Raw genomic sequence first — 24,918 nt, forward strand, 5'->3', positions numbered from 1 at the left:
GGTCTACTCGTGTGTCATTGCATACTGCGGCAGCACACGATTCTGACAATCACCAGAAAGCACGCCAGGCTCCCTTGGCCCTCTTTCTGCTGATTGTCGGAATAGCTTCAGAGGGGAGCTGTGGTTTGTTCTTAAAGGGAAGGTAGAAGCTTTCCGTCTCTTCTTGTGGGCTAGTGTGGAGGAGAGGGAAGGAGAAGCAGGAAGCCACAGCCCACTCAGGCTTGTTTACATTGTGCTAAACCACGATTTAGCATTTCATCTGAGCCATGTCTAAGTGTAACCAACTGTTGAATTGCAGTCAGAAACACTGGGCAGCATCCTAAGTTAGTCATAATCAAATCCTATTGAAATTAACGGGACTTAAGTTAATCATGACTAACTTGTCTAATTGATTTCTATGGTGCTTAGTCATGACTAACTAGTATGGATGCTCTCCAGCATATCCAGATGTAATCATGGGTTCTATTGTAAACAAATAGACCCACAATGGAATATTTTCTGTTTCATCCTTCAAGAACGGAGTAAGGAGGTAGTACCTTCTTGCCAAATGCCTTGAAACCATTTAAAACTTGATTTATTCTGAATGGAATCATCTTTTTGGTAAAAGAAATTGACAGAGGGGAATTGTGAGCAAAATTTTTGCTAACTCAAGGGGAACTGGAGGTTCATCCAAACCCACCAATGTCACATTGCCAAGATTGGGTAGGCAGTGTTGGATTTCCTCCACTATCGGACATTTGTAACCTACATTTGAAGTTGGGCGGCAGAAGTTGGCTGGTGGAGGGAATCCAGTACTGTTGACCTGTCAGTGGCAGGTTTAGATGAAACCGAAATGAGTAAAAGTAGTGGTTCACACTGGAAGTGTGTATTCACTGGGAATTTTGAATTCCCTCCACCTTACTTTCCGGTGGGTATGCAAACCTGCCCTTATTATCTGAAAAGCAAATTGAAAAGCAGCCAGGTATAATGCTGAGCACCGGGATGCATTTTGCATTTTCGATTAAACATGAAAAGTCACCTGGCTCTGTCCATTTAGAAGTCCTAAAGCACCTGAAGGCTCCCACCCTACAGGCAAAGAAAGCTGGAAGGGTTATCTATGGGGAATATTCTGTATTTTGTAAATAGCAGTTATCTCCATGGCTGCTAATCATTTTAAGTTGTTGGTGGGGGTAAACCAATACAACAGTCTGGGACAGATTTCTTTCCTTTTGCTTGTGTTCTATTTTGGCTCCATCATTATCTGTTTCTGACTTGAATAATAATATCAAGCGCAGAATTAGCACCACAGCAATTCAATAACCATATTCTATTCAAACTGTGACAGCCCTAGAAACATGTCATTTAAAAAGCAGACATTTCAGTTGCTTAGAAGAGTTTTGTGTAGAACTTCTGCTGCGACGTTGAACAGCTGTTGCTGTTGGGTTCCCCTCCGGGGTGCCAAAACGGAGTGGATGCACACAAGCGTGCGTTGCTCCTTGAAATGTCTAGCCGACAGCTCATAGCACTTCCCAAGGACAGAAATGTCAATGATATGCAGAACAGAGAATACAATATTGACTTTTTCATATGATATGACTTAAGGGATCCTTTAATCATTAAACAGTGGAGAATGGTGAGTTGGAGAGTGAAAATTAAATAATGCAATCGCAACAACTTCTAATGACCTAATTATTGTATTTCATATTTAGAAATGGGCATCAGAATGCCGTGTTGTTGTTGTTTTAAATAATACCATGCTTTTCACTCCTAGGCCTGAACTATACATTTAGTAGCAAAGATGGGGCTGGAAAATCCACTCACTATGGTAGTTCTCCACTTTAAAGCGAGTAAGAAGCAGCAGGTGGCAGCAGCTGGAAGACTGTGGCTACTGGGGATATACAGCTGAGGGAAGCTGCAGGGGGAAAGCAAGGGTTTTTCTGTTGAATGTGTAGTTTGTCTCTTCAAATACCAGCAGCAAATGGAAAGAGGAAATGCTGTTGGAAAAAGAAGGTCATTCACGCCTGTAATTTAAAATGGCCTTTATTTGAGGTTGGGAACTAAAATAAGACAGGCTTTGTCAAAAGTGCACATCAAAAGTGTGCATTTCAGCATTGCTATACACTCTCTAGATTGGGGCTGGGCACCCTGTCTGTTTCAAAAGCAGAGCACTCCTCCCCTGCTGAGGTGTCAAGCAGACATCGGCTAAATTAGGTAAGTCTTGTCTGTCAGGCTCTTCCACACGTGGTGAGCAGCACGTTTACTGATGGAAATGCTGTGCAAACAATGCAACTGATCATGCCTGCCCATTTGCCTGCTTGCCTATCTATCTATCTTCAAATTTCCCCCTGCAAATTTACAGGCAGAATTCATCTCAGTGTTGCTTTCTAAGCCTGCTGCAAACTTTGCTCCATTATGGAATAGGACATAGAACTACAAACACAATCATGGTCTGAAACATTTGCAGAACATTATCAATAAATTCTAAGGAGGTAACTTAGAACCTTCTATATGCAAGCATGCAGGTGCTCTTCCTAGAGTGGCCCTATCCCCTAAAGTGAATATCTTAGAGTGCTCACATATAGTCTCCCATTCAAATGTAAACCAGGGTGGTCCTTTGCTTAGCAAGGGGGCCAATTCATGCTTGCTACCACAAGACCAACTCTCCTCCCATTCAAGTGGATTCTTCTGTTTCTTATTAGGACATTCTAAAGCTTATGATGTATGTTGTTTTCATTGAATCTCAGAGCTCAGATTGGACTTTGTAGGCCATCTAGTCCACCCCCACCACCCCGCTCAATGCAGGAAATACAGAACATACCTGAGAGATGGCTGTTCAGCCTCCACTTGAAGACTCTTTTTATTGTTGTTTGTAACTGTTTTTAGGCAATGGTATGAACTTTTAAAAACGTGAGTCCATTTAGGCATTCTCTTTGACAATGAAAATATAGTAGGAGTGTGCACGATACAAATGTTTTGTTCTGTTCTGAGCTAAATGCAGGAAGCATTTTGTCAGAACAACTGGGCAAGCCGGTTGTGCCGGCGGAATGACCCCACTTCTGCCTGACCATTCTGGTTGCCATTTTGGAGTTCAAAATGGTGCTTGGACCAGGGTCAGAACATTCTGCCTTGGAATGGATCATTCCATTCCTAGCTTGGAACAGGACTCCCTTTCAAAGGGTGTTCTGTTCTGAGCTCAGAATAAACAAACAAGAACAAATATTTATATACTGCTTCTCAACAAAAGTTTCCAAAGCGTTTTACACAGAGAAATAAATAAATAAAATGGATACTTGAAACAGAAGAATACTTGAAACGGCCTGTTTCGAGGTGGAACATTCTGTCCTCATAATGTTCTGCACATCTCTAAAAGTTAGGATAAAGTTTCCTATTAAATAAGCCATATATTTTGGCTTTGATGTGCCACTTGACAATTGCTCAGTGTCTGTGGTCTTAGGAAGGTCCAAAACCAGGCACTGAGCCTCTGGTAGGTTGTGTTTCACTTGGTGGGTCATAAGTTGTCCAGGGGTGCAATAACAGAATAACCATGATGCTCCAGCAGAGAATAATAATGTGTTTTCTTAAAAATTAACAAATCCACAAATCAAATTTTTGCATTACTATAGAAGAGGAAGTGACATTCCATTAAACACTACTGGCATGAACACTGCAAGGCTGAAATGCCCTCAACTTGAATGAAGTTATTCATTTTTCATTTGCCTAGGTTCTGTGCCTTCAAATGTCAGTACTTAAGAGCTGTACTTTCCCCTTTTGGTTCTTGTCTTTAACGTTAACATTAAAAAAAACCCAACCCTAAGCATCTCCCAGTTGCAAACCAAAGTAAAAGCATTTCCCATATGTTCTCATATCAGCAAAGGCTATTAGCAGGTTGTCATCGTTGCCACTGATTTGACCCAATAGTGTACATACTCTCCCACACGGAAAGACATAATGCAAGTAGAATCTTCGAGTAAATCCTTTTATTTTCTTTCAGAATAAAAATCAGATCTGGCTTTCTTCATTGTTCTTGCTCATCATCTTGAGCCAGGAAATATGGGCTTATTATAACATTTTCTATTTAAAGGGATCTGCCTTCACTGGGGCAAAATTCCTCTCTTTCTTGACTAAGAACATCTATCATAGTTTAAACAGTTTTTCAAGAATGACAGGTACCTTATTTAGATAAGGTGACACATTACTGCTTCCCTTTCACCCCTCATCTTCCCCCCTTACTTTGAGATCTATATGGCAAGTAAATTACTCTATCACACTAAGCAAGTATCAAAGTCAGACCCCATCTTCTTGGTTTTCTATTTCATATCCCCTTGAATCCATCTCCTCACCATTTGAAGGGCAACTCAAGTGGATTTCTGTAGCAGCACTCCCGGAATCAAATATTTCTGTTCACTATGCCTAGTGATAATGCTGACTGAAATATCACCCCTCCCCACTGCTCCATAGCAGATTATTGCCAGGAATTGCATTGCTACCAAATGACTGCTACTGGTTGCTTAGAATTTGGATTTTTCTTATTTTAAAAATGAAATGGCTATGAATGTCAGACTCGGTTGTTTAAGATCAATTTTACATGTCAAGTTTAAATTGCATTCTCCACAATGGAAAAAGAGGAGGGAAATGGCATGAATATTAGGAGTTAAGAGTTCTCCGAGAACATTTCTGAAATGCTTATGTGTCAGACATCAAACATATCCATTAAGACTCAAAGGATTTTTGAACTGCAAAAAAATACCTTCCTCTTCATTCTGAGGCCCAACCATTACAATAGATTTACAGCATTAAAAGAAAATAACATAATCCTAGGGAACTGAAGCTGGAGGGTATATCTGCGTGTTGTTCATTTTGGGGATCTAATGCATTCACACAACACCTCTGATCAAATTCTCCACAGTCTGCACATGTCAGGACGTCAGCCTTCTCTGTGCCCCTGTTATAATGGTGCCACAGTACATAAGAACTGTGGTAAAGTTACTTGGGAAGGAAATACATGAAAATACTGGAAACAAATCTGTATTTAAATCTGTATAGTTACATACATATTTTTTTTCATTGATTAGGGGAAAATCCTGAGAATGTTTAGCAGAGAACACAATGAGAATCAAGGGGAAATGTATGAAGCTTGGAAGGAATGGCAGCAGAAGGCCCATTCACATGTTATGTTCAACACTCGTACAATGAGTTTATGGTGTTCACAGGTACAGATCTGTAGACAAGTAAATTTATTCACATGTTAGGTTGAATACAGGTACAGCAGTACACTTCTTATCTGTACCATGCATTTGAAGGGCCTGTATCCAGGTTCGCTTTTAAAATGAACACAGGTGCAGTCATTTACACAAACACATGTACGAGTGTACAGACATCTGTGCACTCGTACAGCGTAATGTCTGAATCAGGCTAGAGAGATCTGTCAATCCCTACAAATATTTGTACACAGGGTACACACATGACCTCTGTGCATGTTCAGACTGAAAAGATAAAATAGAAGAGACTTAGTTTATACTGCAAGTAGGGGTGTGTGCAGGCCTGACCTTAGGGCGGGGCGACCAGGGTGGTAGCCTGGGGCCCCACTGTGCCAGCGAGCATCGGGCAGCCTCGCAGACTGCCTGCATGCTTGGCTGCTGGCAGCGGTGTGCACAGCAGCCGCTGCAGCTGCCTGCCACCACTGTGTGTGCTTGCCTGGGGGAGGAGCAAGCCCCATGCCCCCTGTGCCTGATGCTGTGTGCTCCATTTCAGAGCAAATACCCACAGTGCTGCATTCACAGTGTGGCCGGGAGCTGCTTTCTCTGCCTTAAGGCAGGGAGAGCAGCTCCTGGCCAGCACTGCACTCGCAGTGCTGGCCAGCATTTGCTCTGAAATGGGGCGGGGGGGCGCAGCCCCGTTTCAGAGCGAGGCCACTCCCCCTGCTGCGTCTGACGTCAGGTGCTGCTGACGTCAGACGAAGGGAGTGGGCCCCGAACCCCGCAACCCCCCAAGGGACAGCTCTGGGTGTGTGAACTAGTTTGACTCAAACTGAGTTTGACATTGAACAGGCCCATTTTGACTGGTTCAAGCTCAAACCAGACTGGTCGCCCTGATGGGGAGAGATGCTGACAGTGCTTAGGGGAGTCCTTGACAGCCTGCCGCTGCTGCTAAGGTGCTGCTGTAGCACATAAGGCAGCCTCCGCCTGCCTTCCAAGCAATTAGAGTTCCCCTGGTGCTTGGAATCATTGTATTTCCTTTTGCAAGCATCCTGAACCAGGCCGAACCAGCTCGACCTAGTTCAACCCGGTTCTAGGACATGAACCAAACTACCGGCTGGTTCTAACAAATTGGCTCATGGACCTGGCAGTTTGGTTTAAGTCCAGTTTGAGCTCAAACCAAACCACTCGGGGCAGTTCCGTGTACACCCCAAGCTCCAGACAACTCTTTTCTGCTTAGAAATGCTGCTTAGAATTTATATATATATATGTGTGTGTGTATATGTGTGTGTGTGTATATATGTATATGTGTGTGTGTGTGTGTGTGTATATATATATCTCCATTCATTGTGTGCATCTTCTTCCTTACTTTATATCAAAATGATATTTTTTGAAAATTAAAAATAAAGGGAGAAAACACTAAACATTTACTAGGTAACTTTAAAGGGCCAAGTCATACAAAGTTAATACAGTAAATAGTTTTACCTTTTTATTTTGTGAAATTGTTTTGTTATAACGCTTATATTTGTTGTGTTTTAAATTGTGTACACTGCCTAGAGGTCCACATATCAGGTGGGATATAAATATGATAACTAAATAATAAATACAGGTCAATAGCCTAACTGGACCCACTCCAATAGTCCTATGGGAGAATGCACTCATTATGCTTCCTATGTCCCAAAGTTCATGATATAGGTTTAGGTGCACACACCTACAAGTATATGGCAGTGTCCATGCACATTTGATCATTACCAATCAAGTATCTTCTTCCTGCTGCCAGTAATCTTTACAGTGTGGCAAAGTAGTTAAGGATTGAAAGTAGGGGTGAGTGTAGAATATTTGCACAGTCAAACAGGGGCATGCCCTCTTCCCACTCTGTCCCTTGCTCCCCCCTCCTGCAGACAAGAGGGAAAAGGGGTGGGATGAAAGGACGGCCACTAAGTGCTTTACTCCCTGAAAAAGAAGCAACAAAGATGTATGTTCACAAGCACTCCAGATGGCAACATAAACAGGGCACCTCATTAGAGCACAAGGACAGGAACATATGGCTGGATGGAGATACCTGGGGTTGGGTTTAATGGGCGGCCCCAACCAGAGTTTCTTGAATAGCTAAGGTATATTTTTTGTACAAAGATGTTGAGGAAGTGGGGGGAATAGCTCCTTCCCTGTTGGGGTACCTGTGCATTCCCTAGACATACTCATGAGAAGGGCCAGGCAGCAGGAACAGCATTTCCGACACTGAGAGGGGAGATCCCTCCTCTGCAATGATGATGGGTGCTGATCCCGAGTGGACCACTCACTCATGAAAGTGTAAGGCCATGGAAACACCCCCCCCCCACACACACACAACTCATGAGAAGAACCGTCTATGGGGACAGGGGTGTCAAGCTGGACAGCTAATAATGTATTACGACATCCCCTTCTCCCATGAGAGTGTCAGGCCATGTGGGCCAGATGGTAGATGCTGCCCGGCCAGGTTGCGCTATATAGGAAAGCAGTGGGGATGGGTACCCCGGTAACTGCTCTCCCTGCCTTGGTGACTGCCGTGAAGAAGCTGTCAAAATGTGTTCTCCGCTGGGCAACTAGAGAGAGTGGAGGCCCCATGCAAGTGGGGTGGGCTTTGGGGGATTTGCTCAACTCCTGAGTGCACAGTCTGATGGAGGACGGAGGGTTTTATACCCTAAGGTCCTCCCTGGTAGTCTGCCCCTCTCATGAGAGTTGAAGTCTGCTAACAGCAAGCCACCAGGGGAGCAGGAGTGTGGTTTGGTCTGCATGGACTGCTTTGCCAGGGTGAGCCCTCACAAGAGCATCCTTGGTCACAGCAGGCCAGAACCCCCAGGATCCTTTGCCCTCCCTCAAATACATATCCCCTCCTAGGAAGTCATCATGTTCCCTTCCCTTTCCTGAGTAACAGGGAAATAGTGCCCCCAACTCCCCCCCCCCCAAAAAAAATCGTGCTTGTGCAGGACAGTTTTGTTTTAGGGCTTTTAGGTGGGCAGCAGTGCTTTCACTGTTAGAAGAAGCGCTGGCATGGCATGGCATGGCATGGCATGGCATGGCATGGCATGGCATATAAAGGGATTTAAACATCCTTTCCATGCCAAAGGAGGGCATACCGTTCTGAAAAGGCACGATTGTGCTCAGCACACTCCTTTAAAGATTGTAGCAAATGGCAGCTGTTCCTTGACGTGCTGATGCCCTGCCCACAGTCTGGTGATGCAAGCGCTACAGAGCTTGCTGGGATACAGCCTTAACAGACCAGGAAAAGGGAGAGGCTCCCTTGCCCTGAAACTGGAGGTTGTCAGACTGCGATTGGATGAACATCTGAGATGCACTTGGTTTGAAAATTTAATTGCAGGTCCGCCAACTTCTGGTTTTGTGTTACGTATGAATACAGCCACTCTCTTTGGTTGCTAACAGACTTTGGAAAAAGTATGATTTGTCAGGCTTAACCTGATACTCAGTCATTATGATGAGACAGATTTTGACTGATTTCTGCAACTGCTGCAGAACAGAAATGTCTATAAGTCTAACATATTAATCAGTTCAGTGTGTGTATAACTTCTATGGTATTTGAACGGATGAATAACTTGAAGTGTGGGGCCACAACTATATGATCAGGACCCATGAAGCATTGGTAAGGCAACCTAAGGAATGAGCAGATCATATTAGCACTTCCCACATCTCTCCATGGTGGTGCTGGTATAAGAAACAGCAGCGTTGCCAACTGTCCTATGTGGTTTCTGCCCATAAATGCAGCTGGTGTGGCATGGAAGAAACAAAGCAGCAGAAGTGGGTATCATGATGCAACAGTAATATATAAATGGGACCTTTTGGTATCAAACTATAAATATTTAAATGGGACCTTTTGGTATCAAACTGGTACATCTACTACAAATGATTAGAAAGGGTAGCTAGAAACTACCCCATTGGTTATGTTCAATTCATGTACCACTTGTGTACAGTGTAATAATATACAGTACTATATGCACATACAGTTATTCAGATGCAACATTCAATGCACATATAGTAGCACACTTCCCATCTGGATTCTGCATCTGAAGAGCCTGTGCCCAGGTTCATTTTTAAAACACATCACACAGAAACATGTACATGTGTACATATAACTTAATGGCTGAATAGTGCCACACTGTCCCATGATTCATTTTGATTCACTTCAGCAAAGCACTGTACTCTCACGGAAGACTGGAAGATTGTGGTGCTAACCAGGTTTGTTTACTGTTAGTCTTAGAAACTCCACTGGGAGGGACTGCCCAATTAGCATGTTAATGAATGCAGACCTCTGATGCACTCTCTGAGAATGACTGAAAGCAACTAATGAATATTAATGGAAAGGGGACATTCACATATATTTGGAGTGCAAGGAAATGTGAATTCCAGTGCTGGTATCTAAACAATGGCCTGTTTTGTCTTTGTCTCAAAGGAGAGGCCCTTAATTTAAATGGTGTAGAATGTAATTCCAATGGTTTGTTCATACCTGGGGCTTATCCCTGAGCAGCAGGTCCTCCACCCACTGTCAACTGAAGTATTAACACAGACTTTCAAGGGTAATTGACACTTAATCCCTAACACGTTGCACCTCATTAATGAAATACAGACAACCCTTGTTAGCCAACCAGCTGAATTCCTTGGAGATCACAATACCTGCACTGAACTTAGATTCCAACTAAATCAGAGGAGGTGGCATATGAAGTGTTTGGCTTGGTGGGGCCAGAGAATAGTTTGGAGAGGAATGGTACACCCTGGACATTCCCTGACTACAGGCCTGTATGGAGGCCATGCCTGATGTCTTATACAGTGCAACTAGGGATGAGAGTTGAAAGATACTGAGGCTGTTCTCACAGTCACCCTAACCAAAGCTAGGGAAGGCCATCCTGGGTTAGGCTGTGCATGAGAATTGCCAGGATCAGGCCAGATCCTGGTAGGGCAATGCCACCTAGCCCAGCTTTTAAACCCCAGCTCTTAGCAAGTGAGCCCTTAATCTGGGGAGTGTGTTTGCTGGGGCTACATTCAGTCGCAGCAAACACAGAGAGAGGTTCCTAAAGCACCCATCTCCTGGGGCAATCCACCACGGCATCGTACATGTCACATAGTGCATTGTGGGATATCTGGAGGCTGGGATGTGTGGTCCTGGCTTCTGGATATCCCACAATGCACCACATTATGCATCGTAGCCAGCAGATATCCAGGGTGTACCATTCCTCTTGTGGCCTCGGCCTCTGGAGTTCCACGCAGTACTGATCATCTGGGAGTATGGTCCATGCTCCTAGCAACAGGCAAGTGCTCATCTGGGGTGGGGGGAGGTGAGTTCAACCAGCCTTCCCCGCCACCTGCCATACACCTGGTCATGTGAATGATCTCACTGTGCCATACAAGGCATTTTTCATTTAATAACTATGTATTGTCCCAGAACTGAAGCATCCTGCAAGCGCGCAGGGCATACTGGGGAGACTCCAGACCCGGGAGGTAGCTTTTCGCCTCCCGGCCAGGGGTCTACTCATGAGTAGGCATGGCACAAAGGCGCGCTGCGGCTACTCACGATTGTAAAAAGCAGGTTTGCGGAGCGCTCGCTCCGCAAACCTGCTTTTTACCAGGGGTACCAGAGCAGGTTACCCGCTCTAGAACCACCGGGCTGCAGCCAAGCCTGATGGTTCTTTTTTTTTTTGCAAATTAAATTTTTATTAATTTTGACAATATTCTTATTAACATTCACAACAAATAAACAAATACGGACTCCCCGCTCACACCTCTTCGTGAATCATCAACTATAAAATTTACCTTTGCTATAATAATAATTCAAAACATAAATTTAAACCTTACAAACACAATTTTAATCTACCCAACCTGCTATTATTACTAAATTTCAAACCCTGCTGTAAAATCCATAGTAGGAAAATAGTTCTTTAGATACAACAAGAATGGTTTCCAATCTTCTTTAAAGCATTCTAGATTTTGATCTCTTATCAATACTGTAAGTTTTGCCATCTCCGCGTATTCCAAAATTTTTATCAGCCAATCAAGCCTGACAAGCCTGATGGTTCTGATGATTAACCAAAATTGGGCTAGGCTCTCCTAGCCCGATTTTTCTTAATCGTGAGAATAGCCCCAATGTGTGATTCAGATGAACTGCTTGGGAAATAAATCCACCGTATACATCAAGCAGATACAAGATTTTAAGCAAGCTGTTGAGTGCTCCAGAACTCTTTACCGTGCTGGATGTTAAGCAAAACAAAAGGTTTGTGGGGGCTGACTGGGCATAGTGGAATAGCCTTGAATGTCTGCGGCTGGAGTACAGGAGAAGTTAAGCAGACTCCTGTTGATCAGCTCCACTAATTATGAGAAATGATCTCAGGCGGCACCCAGGTCTTCTAGGACAAAGAAGAGACAATACTGGCTGTTTCTCCATTTCCAGAAAATATAAAATCCAGCAGTTACTCTGTTAATTCCCTAGTGCTAACTAAAGCACACAGTCCCCTTGTAAGGCACAGAAGAGAAACAAAGGAGAAACGTGGTGGAACTAGTCTAAGGTTTTCAGGTACAGAGTGTTCTTTTTAGGTCAAACTGTTATCTGTGTTGTCATTTCAGATTTCAGGTGCATGAGGTTCCAAGGCACATAAGATTTCAATAGGGAGGCAGAGGTTTGATAAGGTTAAAAGATTTGCTGTTTAGATGCATTCAAGGATAAATTGTTTTAAATATAGGAACATTTGCTGTGATGATTTCTGTTTTTATACCTCACAATAACTATAGCAGTTCTATGAATACAGAATATTTTTTAAAAAGCAGAACTTATGTGTGCCTTTAGTATTCGCATCTGCTATGCAGACATATTTAATTATTTTAAATCACAATCATCAATCTATTGTAGAACCAGTGTACTGGTCAGATATATAAGAGGAAAACTGACACATGATCTGAAAGAAGGATATATTTATTATTATTATTATTATTATTATTTAATCGAGAAGAAAGAAAAACAAGTCAAAATAATCAACATAGCAATACCAGGGGATAGCAGAATAGAAGAAAAAGAAATAGAAAAACAATCACAAAATACAAAGATCTACAAATTGAAATGCAAAGGCTGTGGCAGAAGAAGACCAAAATAATCCCAGTGGTAATTGGCGCCCTAGGTGCAATTCCAAAAGACCTTGAAGAGCACCTCAACACCATAGGGGCCACAGAAATCACCATCTGCCAATTACAAAAAGCAACTTTACTGGGAACAGCCTATATTCTGCGATGATATCTATAACAACAGCAACAACATTGACAATAAAATTCAGCCATCCCAGGTCCTTGGGAAGGACTCGATGTCTGGATAAAACAAACCAGTTAATAACACCTGTCTATGTAAATAAATAAATAAATAAATAACAACAACAATAATAAATAATTTGTTTTGATTTATATACCACCCCTCGAAAATAGCTCAGGGGAAATGGTTCATATGCTTTTGAAATGTAGAAAGACTGAGAAAATTGTCCAGTGTTTCTCTTTGGGAAGAACCCTGAGGAGAAGCTCTGAAATTCTCCTCCAAATTTCACTTTGGATAAATTTCACTTCTCTTGCCCTGTCCTTGCTTAAATGGCACACCTGTCTAGCTCTCTTCAGACATGAAAAAAAAAAAAAGGGGGGGAGGTAGGGGTATACTAGTGTTCAGTGTCCCAAAAGTGCACCAGCAAGCCTTGCCCTAGTGTGTTGAGAAGCAAGCCTTGCCCTAATGTGTTGAGAAGCATCACTTTCCCAACGCTTTCCATGCTTACAGCATTTGTCTGAAGAGGCAAATTCCATAAGCATGATGGCAGCCGTTTCCGTGATTGGGAGGTTGCTGTACAACTGAACTGAGTAATAGATCAATGCATATTTAAAATATTTGTGGAGAATAATGGCTACAACTTGAGGTGGAATGAACCGACTGTATTTCAGTTCTACACAGAAATGCATTTCTTTAAGAGCCGTGGTCCCGCTCCAACATTGTGTCTGTGCAGCCACTCTGCAGATGTAGTACTGTAAAAGGAGATAGTCCCACCAATCAGCTGATTGTAGCAGTGGGCAAGTGTGGGTATGAGGGAGATTAAAGTCAGACCTCCAGTCCCAAATAGCTTATTGATGTGGTTCCAGCCTATTTTACAGGGCTGAACAGTCTAGGTACATGCAACCCCTGTGGCTGGGTCAGGCTAGGGAAATCCACACACAAAAAGTTCTTCCCCCTCCCCTGCATTATTATGCTACTTTCACTCAGCTTTCAGTCTGGTGCACTGAATATACTAGATGTTGGGGAAATCTTCCTAGCCTTACCTTCTTCCTCATCATGCTTGCTAGTTGTATAATGGAAAGATTTTTATTTTTATTTTTAAAAAATGAGGAGTATTTCATAATGCAGTGCTCAGATGTGGTATAGTCCAGACACAGGTTTTACTACATCATCTGCTGTTCATGAGAACTAGGCAAGATTGAGCTTACCTTCCCCCCAGGAGGACCTTGCTACATGTGTGGGACATGCTACTCATGCACCCACACAATCTGCACTGCTCCCAGCAGCACGAATCTCTGGAGGCCAGGAAAATGAGTCCCAGACTCTAGGAATCACAAAATGAACCATGTGAGTACTTTGGTACACTGGGGGATTCCCCATGAGTTGAGCGCTGTAGGCAGTTGACTCTGTGTGTGCTCGGGCTGCGTACAGCCCGAGCACACACATGACCCCGGCACTGGGGTTAAGGGAGCTGTCACACCCTAACCCTGTCTAAATGCTGGGGTAAAAAGTCAGGTTAGGTGGGGCAGAAGCACCAGGATAGTCTAACCCAGGCTGGGATGCCCTAGCCTAGATTAGGCTGCTTGTGAGAATAGCCGTATTGTTTATCTGAATACTAAATGTTGGGGACAAATAGCAGAGGAAAGTCATCACGATGCCCATTGAGTGGACTGTTGAGAGTCATCTAGTTGGCTAATGTTGGGAAACAGGATGCTGGTCTAGATGGAACCTTGGTCTGATCTCTCACTGCAGTTTCCCACCCAGATATGTTATGAGATTCTAGACCTATTCAGACGTTCTGTTGCACCCACATTCCAATGTGTGTACATGTGTGAATGACTTTAGCTACATTAGTTTCAAAAGTGAACCTGGGTACAGGTCTCTCAAGTACAGGATACATACAGGAAGTATACTGCTGCACCTGCATTTGATATAACATGTGAATAACTGCACAGTTCAGTACCTGTGTACATTGTACATTCATTATACAAATGTCGAACATAACATCTGAATAAGGCTTATGTGCATGTCTGGTCCCTAGCTAGATCAGACTTATGTGCTTTTCATTCCACTTTCCTAGGGAATATCATACTCTTAATGAGCGCCTCTCTTTTAGTCTGTGTTTTACAGGAATCTTGTTTTTGTGAAGATTATAGAAAAACACAACAAAGCTGTCAGTGTACACTCAAGCTGCTCATTTACTTCCAGAACGCAAAGATAGAGTCAATTTCTAGGAAATCTTTTCAACCTAAAGGTCTACTTTCTATACCAAGCTTGCTTATAGAAAGAGAAAAGAAAAGAAAAGAAAAGAAAAGAACCCACATTTGCCACAAATGTTTCTATTTGTTTGTTTTTGGAAATGTCAACTACAGAAGTTATTTTAATTTACAAGAATTAGGAAAACAAATCGTTTATTATTTATGTGGAGTTAACCATACAAAATATCCTGTGTGGCGGTACATTGTCATTTAAAAGGAAAGGTTCCCACAATGAAATGGCCCCTAAATCCTCTCTCACATAACTACAACTAGTCATGTGCAACTAGTGGCCCTCAGTGGGAATATGTATCGCAAATTCACATCGAAAGACACATCCAGTCAACTCAGTTGAATCCAAATGTTTTATATATAACATGTTTTAAATAAACAAACTGGGCCTGGACAGGCATCAAAATGAGCCTATCAAAAGGATGCAGTGGAATTTTGACCAAATTCTTCCAGGGTAGAATTACATCCATTACTCCATGAATGGTCAACCTGTAAGCAAATACAGAGAATTTTGCTAGACATCACATGGGCCACATTTGCATGTAACACAGAGCCGTGGGTCTACTGGACCCATGGATCCACTCCCCCCGACCGCCACTGCTCTCCCATCCGAATTTGGACATTCATGAGTTCTCTCTTTCTCTGCAGTCTCGCTGACTGCAGAGAGGAGGGGGAACTGGCTTCTTGGGCTTCCTTCTTTACTGAAGGACAGCCCCGGCAGCCAATAGCAACTGGAGAGAGGGAGGAACATCCTTCCTCAACTCCAGTTGCAAAGCAACAAGACTGTGGTGCCAGCGTTTGGTCATAATGTTGTCACTGTGGAACCAGAGGTCCAGACAGCAGACCTCACTACAAACCGAAGTTACTAGTCACTGTCCAGGGAGGGAAACTGCAGGTCCATTTTCTTTTTTAACTGCACTTGCCCACATTCAGCCACAGATTGAAACTGGATGACCCTTCAGCTCTGGTTTTGTATTAAGTGCGAATGCGCCAATGACACATAGAACCATTAGGCTACAGAGACCTCAAAATTGGCCAGTCCACCTTCCTTTATTGAAAAATTGCTCTTCATACCTCCACAGAGAACACCAAATAGATTAGAAGGAGATAACCAAGTATATTAGAATGTTTCACAAGAAGACAGCAGAAGAGGCCAAATAATTCCACTTAAACATCAGAGATGGTTTAATAAAATTATATCCATACGAAGTTAAACATGTTGGACTCAGTGTTGCCATGCCATGTTGGACTCAGTGTAGCTGACCATGTTCTAGACTTGTGTTGAAAAAAACAATCAGCAACACCAGTAGACACGCTCTTCAGATGTTTTGTTAAAAAGATGGTGTACTCATGTATACTGTCTAAACTGGATCCAGAAGTCCTGCCCCGGCATGTCACTCATTCCCATCCCACACTACTCATAGTACACAGCATTTGTCTGAAGAGGAAAACACCATCATTGTGATGGTGGGCATTTCTGTGATCAGCAACCTGGCTCTGACAGCAGAATTACATCTATAGAGATGTGTTCTTCTGTTAGATAGATGAAGCTCCAAAACCAAGTTGCTGATACAAATTACAGTGCAGAATATGTATAGATATATGTAGCGCTTACAAATGTAATTCCAGACTTTCATCAATAATTACAGACTTCCCACATCATGTGTACATGTACCTACCACATGTCATAATGTACATAACTGAGTCAGAGTCTGGCACATGCAATCATGTGTTTGGAAGTGGCAGCATACCATCTCTATATGCAAAACTAACTTAATTAGCTATTGAAAATGGGTAATTATGCATATTAATGGGTGTTAGAGGATGGGTATAAAATGCAGCTTGTGTGTGCAGTTAACCAATTTGTGCATAATACAAAATAATTTGATGACAAAATTAAGTATTTCTAGATTTAGTATAACATTCACACACACACACACACACACACACACAACCACCAGAGATTTCCTCCAAGCCTAAGGCCTTAAAAATGTCAAACCTAATTTCTATGAATTTGTTCAGACCGCTAAAACTTGTGAATAAGCTGAATATAGTCCCCCACAGGTGTATTGTGGTCTCTGGGATGCTCAACCATCTCCCTACTCCACCCACCCCATTTTTTTTGCAGTCCTGGGGGAGTCAGCAAAAACAGGAAGTTGGTCAAGCCCCTAATGGCCCACCATACATTTCTGTTGGGCTGTGCTCTATTTGGTGGGCAACATGTTGTGTAAGATTGGTTCTGTTGCTAATATCAGAATATGAACTTACTTGTGGATCTTCCAGAAGCGTCTGGCAAGCCACTGTGGGAAACAGGATAATGGGCCCTTTTTCTGATCCAGCAGGGCTCTTCCTATGTTGTTAAAGTCATGCATGATTTTTTAAAACCCTAACTATTATTTACACTTTGGCTAGCTGAAGATCAGTAACCTAATATGTTTAGAATGGTTTTGAAAAATCTCCATCCTGGACTAAATGGAACAGGGTGTGTTCCGGTTTTATTAATAGCATCCACTGTTCTGCAGTTACTTCTTCACTGAAGCCTATTTTTTCACTCCCAGAAGTTTTAAGTTAGGGCATGGAGAAGGCCTTGTCTCATGAAAGAGATATTGCAAAAGAAGTGGACACATATAATTGTGTGCTTTGGGGGAAAAATGATGTCAGTTACTGAGCACAAAAGAAGGCCCCCATGAGTAGATCTGACTCAGTATGAAGCTGAGCTACTCTAGGAACAGACAAGGAAAATTTTCTCTGGGGGAACTTGTAATAAAAGAAAAAGACAAGGAAGAACCAATTACAGTGAAAGTCTTGCAGTAAATAAATGATTAAACCTGCTTCAAAAATGTGTATGGACATTATTGCCTGAGATGCATATTAATTTACAGAATGGGAAAATTTCCAAGAAATGTATCAAATGTTTTTTAAAAGAAGAAGGAAAGGAAGATATATATATATATATTTTAAAAACCCCACAGAATTTCATCCCAACCATTACATAAAGCTGAACCTCGGACCGCTAACATGTTTGCCTGCATATTTCTGTGGAGACATACTGTATTTGGTAGTTCTGGATCTGTAAGCAAGAGCAATTGTAAGTGTTGATTTAGAGCTGGTTTGAATGATCACCAGCATCAATACACAATCAGGACAGGGTTGTACCGAGAGAGTGCTTGCCCTGATGTCACTGCAGGATGTCCTGACATGCTGTCAGGGCATTCTTGAGAGAGAGGTGTTCATCTGAATCGCTCCTCTATATGAACTCCAAAACGCTTTTGGAGTGATTCTGAGGAATGCCCCACTTGATTAAAGGATGACCCAACAGTGCATCAGGGCATCCTTCAATGACATCATCTCATCCTTGTCACATGTTGATGCTGGTGATCATTGAAATCCACTCTTGGATGATATGATAACTGAGAGTAGTTTCACATGTGCATGCTATCACTTGATAAGTACAGGTCACAGATCAACCATAGCAGATAGAACTGTTCTATCATCTCAAAATACAATGAGGTCATTCACACAATCAAAAAGTGTGTTCTACCCAGGTTTGGGAACTGTGTGTGCTCCCAATTTTTGGTTGTGTAGAAGCAAGGTAGGAGGAAAATGTGGGTAGAAATGACCGTGTGGAAGCAAGGCAGGAGGAAAAAATACCCAGATTTTCATCCTACCCTGCTTCCACACAACCAAAAATTGGGAGTGCACACAGCTCCAAATCCCAGGTAGAACACACTTTCTGATTGTGTGAATGACCTTACTATTTTCCAATCAAGTCATTTAATACTGGACTATACCAATTAACACCCCATTCAGGAACTCTAAAATCCTCCACACAGAGGATTCTCATGGGCACGGCCATATGGAGGACAAAATGTTTGAACCAGGGTGACAGAAGCTTTCTTCTTGGCAGCAATTTGTGTGAATGCAGCACATTGCTTTTTAATCCACCATGCTATTGTGATTATTGTTGAACAGCAGTGTCTCTTGGGGAGAAACCACAGCTCAGGTTCCAGTTTCAGCAACTGACATCTGCAAATAGGGCTGGAAAATACTCTTGTCGGAAACCCCGAAGAGCCATTGCCAGTCACTGTAGACAAAACTGACCTCGATGGACCAAGGGCTGATTCAGTAGAAGGCAGCTTCCTAGGCATCAGTGAATTCATTCCAACTCAGTTGTTACTTCCTCCATATCAGTGGTGGCCCCAAAGACATCTCTTGATACTAGCAGTAGATAGTGATGATAGCTCTTCTCTGTTGTTTGTTTTCAGCATCCATTAATGAGAGGTATTTTACCCTGAAAAATGGAGGTTTGATTTGCATACATAATGGGAAATAGCCATCGATGGAGCTATCCCCAGTTTGCCCTTAAAACCACCCAAACTGGTGGCCTCCCTAGCATATTCTGGCAATGAATTCCATATGTAACGATACTGATGTGTAAATGCAGATTCTGTTCAACATGACACAAACATGGTGCAGCGCAGGTTGAAGCCAAGTTCCTGTCTGAGTGGCTTGGCTTCAAGGGAACCCAGGGATGGTAGTGGTCAGTCAGTGAAATTAGTTAGGAACAGACCCTCCATTTTCAGAGGCAGTATACCAGCACCAGTTGCTTGGTACCAACAACAGGAAAAATCTGTCCTTGGCCCCTGCTTGTGAGCACCAAGAAGCTGGCTCCTTTTGGGAAACAGGACTGAACCATGAAGCTTTGCCTGATACAGCAGGGACTGTCCTCCTGGCTACATTCTGTGCAGCCCGCCATCAACGGCAGTGACCTGCTGGAGCTGCTACGTAACTTAGAAGGCAGCCCCAATGGTGTAGTGAGGGGGCTGCTATGGAAAGTCTTTGAAGAGCTTCTGGGCTGCAGGGCAGCACTTCTTGGGAAAGTGATGGAAAGTTACTCCCGTGAAAAGGAGTGCAGTGCTGCTGCCCAGAAGAAGTGCTTTAAATCATTTCACAGCAGCCCTGTTGCCACACTTTCAAGGCTGCCATTGAAGTTGTGCGGCAGCCCTGGCAGGTTGCTGACATCCACCGTAGGCGGCAACTGTGCATATGTTCCTCTCGTTAGCCCTCCTGACTAAAAGGCAAGAGAAGACATAACCCACATGCAACACTCTTGTACATCATGAAGACAGGAAGTGGCAGCATTTCCTCTTGAGGGTTTTCCTGCAATCCGTTAGGTTTATAATTATACAGAAAATATGGCTGATGTTTAATGAGTTGCCACCAGTTGTGTTATTTTAATTAGTTTATGGTGATAAGAAGGAATCCAAAGAGGGCTGCTGTGAAGATTTGTTATTTTAATTAGCTAAGTGAAGCGACAGAAAATCCAGCATTAAACCCAGTCCAATATCTTGGCCTCCGTTTCAGTGGAGCTAAAGTAGGAGAAGAGGTGGCAGAGACACTTTGGTCACAACAAGATGGGAGGGGAGCCTCTCTTAAGAAAGCTACACAGGCATCCTGTAAGATAACCCATGCGTTTCATCTGCAGCCTACTTTTAAAATGCCTTGTTGCATCAGGCACAACTTTATAGGCCAGCCCTGTTTCTGACTATACTGTACTTGAGTGGGAGCAATTCTACATTATGGCTCTTAATATTTAGCTTTCTTATAAAACAGACAGCGACTCTAGGCTAGTAAAACCTCACCACCACCACCACTCCCTGGCCACCAGTGAAGTTCTCTCACTTATGCTGATACTATTCAGTTCTCTCACTTATGCTGATACTATTCAGTTATGCTTAAACTAGCCAATTTTAAGGGATGGATAGTGTGCGTGAGAGAGGGAGGGAGGGAGGGAGATAGATACTACCACTAATACTACTACAACAAATATTTATATACCATTCTTCAACCAAAGTTCTCAAAGTTATTTACATAGAAAAATACATAAATATATACATAAATAAGATGGTCCCCTGTCCCCAAATGGTTCACAATCTAAAAAACATAAAGCAGATACCAGCAACAGCCACTGGAAGGATGTTGTGTTGGGGCTGGATAGGACCAAATGGCGAGAGATGCCAGAGAGAGATGCTGGAGCTCCCAAAGTTCTGCTTTTTTCAACCCACCACTTACTTTTGTTTTCCCTTACCAGCAAAAGCCACAGTCTAACAGAGCACTCAGCATGCTTAAGCATATTGATTTCAATGGGCTTAAGGGTGCATATTTCTTGCTTGGAATCTGGCAACTATTCTTAGAAATTCTCGTTCATAGCTTCTTTGCCCCCTGTAGTGACCAGCCAGCCCTCCCCTAAAGAGTTAACAGGAAGTGAACCCTGTCCTGACTGACAGGCTGGTGAACTCCAGAGATTAGCTAATCTGCACACCAGGTAGGTGGGACCTAGGAGGCCACTGGAAGGAAGAGAATACTTTCTTTGTTAGAAGGAGCTGGCTGGAGGAGCAGAGGAGATGTTGCTATGAGGTCTGGCAGGAAAATTTCTCTGCAAGTCCGGGGAAGCCAGGAGGGGAGGCGTTGAATTCTCATCCAGGATTTGGTGAATTCAAGACAAAGGAAGCCAGGGCTTTTGACTTTGGAAAGCAGTCTAGGGAAAAGTTCATTTAGTCAGACTTGGAGTTAGACTTTTGTTTTCTTTTGTGTGCTTTGTAGATCCCTGAAATTGTTCTACGTTTGTTTACCAGTAATGTAACTAAATTAAGAAATACTAACCTTCGCCCATCCAGCCAGGGCATTGTAAAAGACTTTGTAAGCTTTTTAAAGGTGCTTTTGTATCTTCCTACATCCCTGTTCCCTGCAACTGGGGTACTTTTTGAAGTATTCTTGTAACCATGGAGTATTTTTACTTGTAACTAAAAGTTGAGAGAGCCTCAGATGGAAGCAGTCCTTAGATTAGAATAAAGCCCCCCCTTGCATTTTATGAGTCTCTCTGAGTGGATTTTTGGCTCAGGAGGAAGTGGGGGGGGCTAAAAGGGGATTTTACTCTGGTGCAGACACGCCTGAGTCTCAGTCCACTTGGATCAGTTTTCTCACCATGTGTAGGCTTGCACGTGGAAGGTTTTTGCATTTAGTTTAAAGCAACATAAAGGGAGTTTTCCCCTAGGATTTACACCCCAAGTCCAGGAACGGTCAAGCTCCGTGATAAAGAGAGGTGATAGTCGTGGCAGCCATTTTTTAAACTACTAGAAATACAGGAAAGTAAGGAAAAGCCTTACTCAGAAATCATAGAAGGGATGATTCAGCATTTTTCTTTCCCTCATGTGAGCTTGCTTATAATCCGCTACACCCGCCTTTTGCCATAGGCCTAATTTCTTTCTTTCATAGCCTACACTATTATTTATTTATTTTTGCACTTATATATCGCCTTTCGTTAAAAGACAACCCCAAGGCAGTTTACAAAAGTTAAAACACAATAAAAAGGCAATAAAAACATCAAGCTAAAAAATCTAAAAACACATAAAAACAGGCATAAAACAATACAACAGGTAAAAACACACAGAAGCAGCAGTAAAAACGATTATGTAAAAGCCTGGGTAAAAAGCCAAGTCTTTACAAGCTTTCTAAAAGCCGTGATGGAGTCTGAGGAGTGAATGGCCACTGGGAGAGCATTCCAGAGTCTAGGAGCAGCAACAGAGAAGGCCCTGTCCCGAGTGCACGACAGCCGGGCCTCTCTCATTGTCGGCACCCGGAGCAGGGCCCCCTCAGATGTCCTCGTCAAGCGGGCAGCAACCCTTGGGAGCAGGCGGTCCCTCAAATACCCCGGGCCCAAACCGTTAAGGGCTTTAAAGGTCAAAACCTGCACCTTGAATTGGACCCAGAAACGAACCGGCAGCCGGTGCAACTCTTTCAAAATGGGGGTGATGTGTTCCCAACGGGCAGCTCCAGATAAAACCCTCGCTGCCGCGTTTTGCACTAGCTGCAGTTTCCGGATATTCTTGAAGGGCAGCCCCACGTAGAGCATGTTACAGTAATCCAGCCGCGACGTGACTAAGGCATGGGTAACCGTGGCCAGATCTGCCTTCTCGAGAAAGGGACGCAACTGGCGCACTAGCCGAAGCTGTGCAAAGGCACCCCTGGCCACCACCTCCACCTGAGCTTCCAAAAGCAGAGCCGGGTCCAGTAGTACCCCCAAGCTGCGTACTTGCTCCTTCAAGGGGAGTGCAACCCCATCCAGAACCAGTAAAATCTCCTCATCCCGACTGGCTCTCCTACTGACCAACAGTACCTCCGTCTTATCCAGATTCAATTTCAGTTTGTTAGCCCACATCCAACCCATCACGGCCTCCAGTCCCCGATTCAGGACATCCACCGCCTCCCTAGGATCAGATGACAAGGAGAGATAGAGCTGAGTGTCATCCGCATATTGCTGACAACTCAGTCCAAATCCCCGGATGACCTCTCCCAGCAGCTTCATGTAGATGTTAAACAGCATGGGAGACAAGACCGATCCCTGCGGGACCCCACAGGCCAGTGGCCTCAGAGCCGAGCAGTAGTCACCCAGCACCACCTTCTGGACCCTCCCCCCAAGAAAGGACCGGAACCACTGCAACGCAGTGCCTCCGATTCCCATACTCGAGATGCGGCCCAGAAGGATACCATCGTCGATGGTACTGAACGCCACCGAGAGGTCCAGCAGAACCAACAGGGACGCACTCCCCCTGTCTAGTTCCCGGCGTAGGACATCCACTAGAGCAGTGTTTCTCAAACTTTTTGGAGTCAAGGACTGCTAAATTCTTCGTGCAGAGTTTCAAGGACCGCTACATTCTTCATGCGCAGTTTCCCGGACCAGCAGTTAGTAAAGGGGTTTCAAGTCTGTCTATCTATCTATCTGACTTCTATACTGCCTAAAACTTGCATCTCTGGGCAGTTTAGAATGAAAATAATATAAGCATTAAAATAATTAAATTTGGAATCTTTTGCAAACATGGAATATTAGGGGTTCTTAACCTTGGGTCCCTCAGTTAAACTCCCATAACCCCCAACAACAATGGCATTTGGCCATTATGGCTGGGGATTATGGGAGTAGAAGTCCACCAACGTCTGGGTACCCAAGGTTGAGAACCCCTGAATCTAAAAGCCTGGGTGAACAAATTTGTCTCCAGTATGTCTTCAGTATGTGCGGGGTGGTGGTGGAGGTGCTTCTGATTACTCAGTGGAGAGGGGATGTTGGGCCATTAGAAAAATTCAAAAGCTACATGGGGCCAATGAAAACAACATACAAGCAAGCCCCACTGATGCAAGAGGGAAACAGCGTTCCCTCTCAAGGCGCCTCGACCACAACAGGCAGCTGGGTTTCAATCAACCAACCTTTGGCTGCAAACAATGAGCATGCAAGAACCAGCAGCCCTTCAAGTGGCGCCCACTGCCATACCTTTTCCTCCATGCCCCTGCACCGCATACAGTTTGAAGCTGTAAAGATAGGGAATAAGATAGCTGTAGGAAGATCTCAGCAGCACGTGGAGGCAAGGCACAAGAAGGGTCCCATGCCTCCGTGATACTCTTCCTCTTCCGTGCCATGTGCAAAATTGAGGAAGTGAGTGCCTTGATTTCAGTTGGGGGGGGGTTGACTCCCAGTCAGGGACCGGCACTCAACCCTTTGGGGACCGGCAGCGGTCCAGGGACCGGTGGTTGAGAAACACTGCACTAGAGCGACCAAGGCAGTCTCAGTCCCATACCCGGGGCAGAAGCCAGACTGAAAAGGGTCCAGATAATCCGTACCATCGAAGACCCTCTGCAGCTGGGACGCCACCACACGCTCTATCACCTTGCCCAAAAAAGGTAGGTTAGAGACTGGTCTATAGTTGTCTAGGTTGGAGGGATCAAGGGAGGGCTTTTTTAGTAGTGGTCTTACCACCGCCTCCTTGAGGCATGGTGGCATCCTGCCCTCCCTTAATGAGGCATTAATAGTCACCTCCAACCATCTACCTGTACCCTCCCTGGCAGCTTTTATTAGCCATGAAGGGCAAGGGTCAAGAGCACACGATGTCGCCCTCACATTGCCCAGGATCTTGTCCACATCCTCAGGCCGCACCAACTGAAAAGAATCCAACACAACGGGACCAGATGGTACCAGAGGTACGTCTGCCAGAACTGCCAAAACTCTGGAGTCCAAATCAGCATGGATGCGAGCAACTTTATCTGCAAAGTGGCAAGCAAACTGATCGCAGCGGGCTGTGGATGATTCCTCCCCCATTATATGGGGGGATGTGTGGAGCAATGTTTTCACCACATGAAACAGCTCTTTTTT

This window comes from Hemicordylus capensis, chromosome 1 (assembly GCF_027244095.1).
Source record: "Hemicordylus capensis ecotype Gifberg chromosome 1, rHemCap1.1.pri, whole genome shotgun sequence".
Taxonomy (NCBI): domain Eukaryota; kingdom Metazoa; phylum Chordata; class Lepidosauria; order Squamata; family Cordylidae; genus Hemicordylus; species Hemicordylus capensis.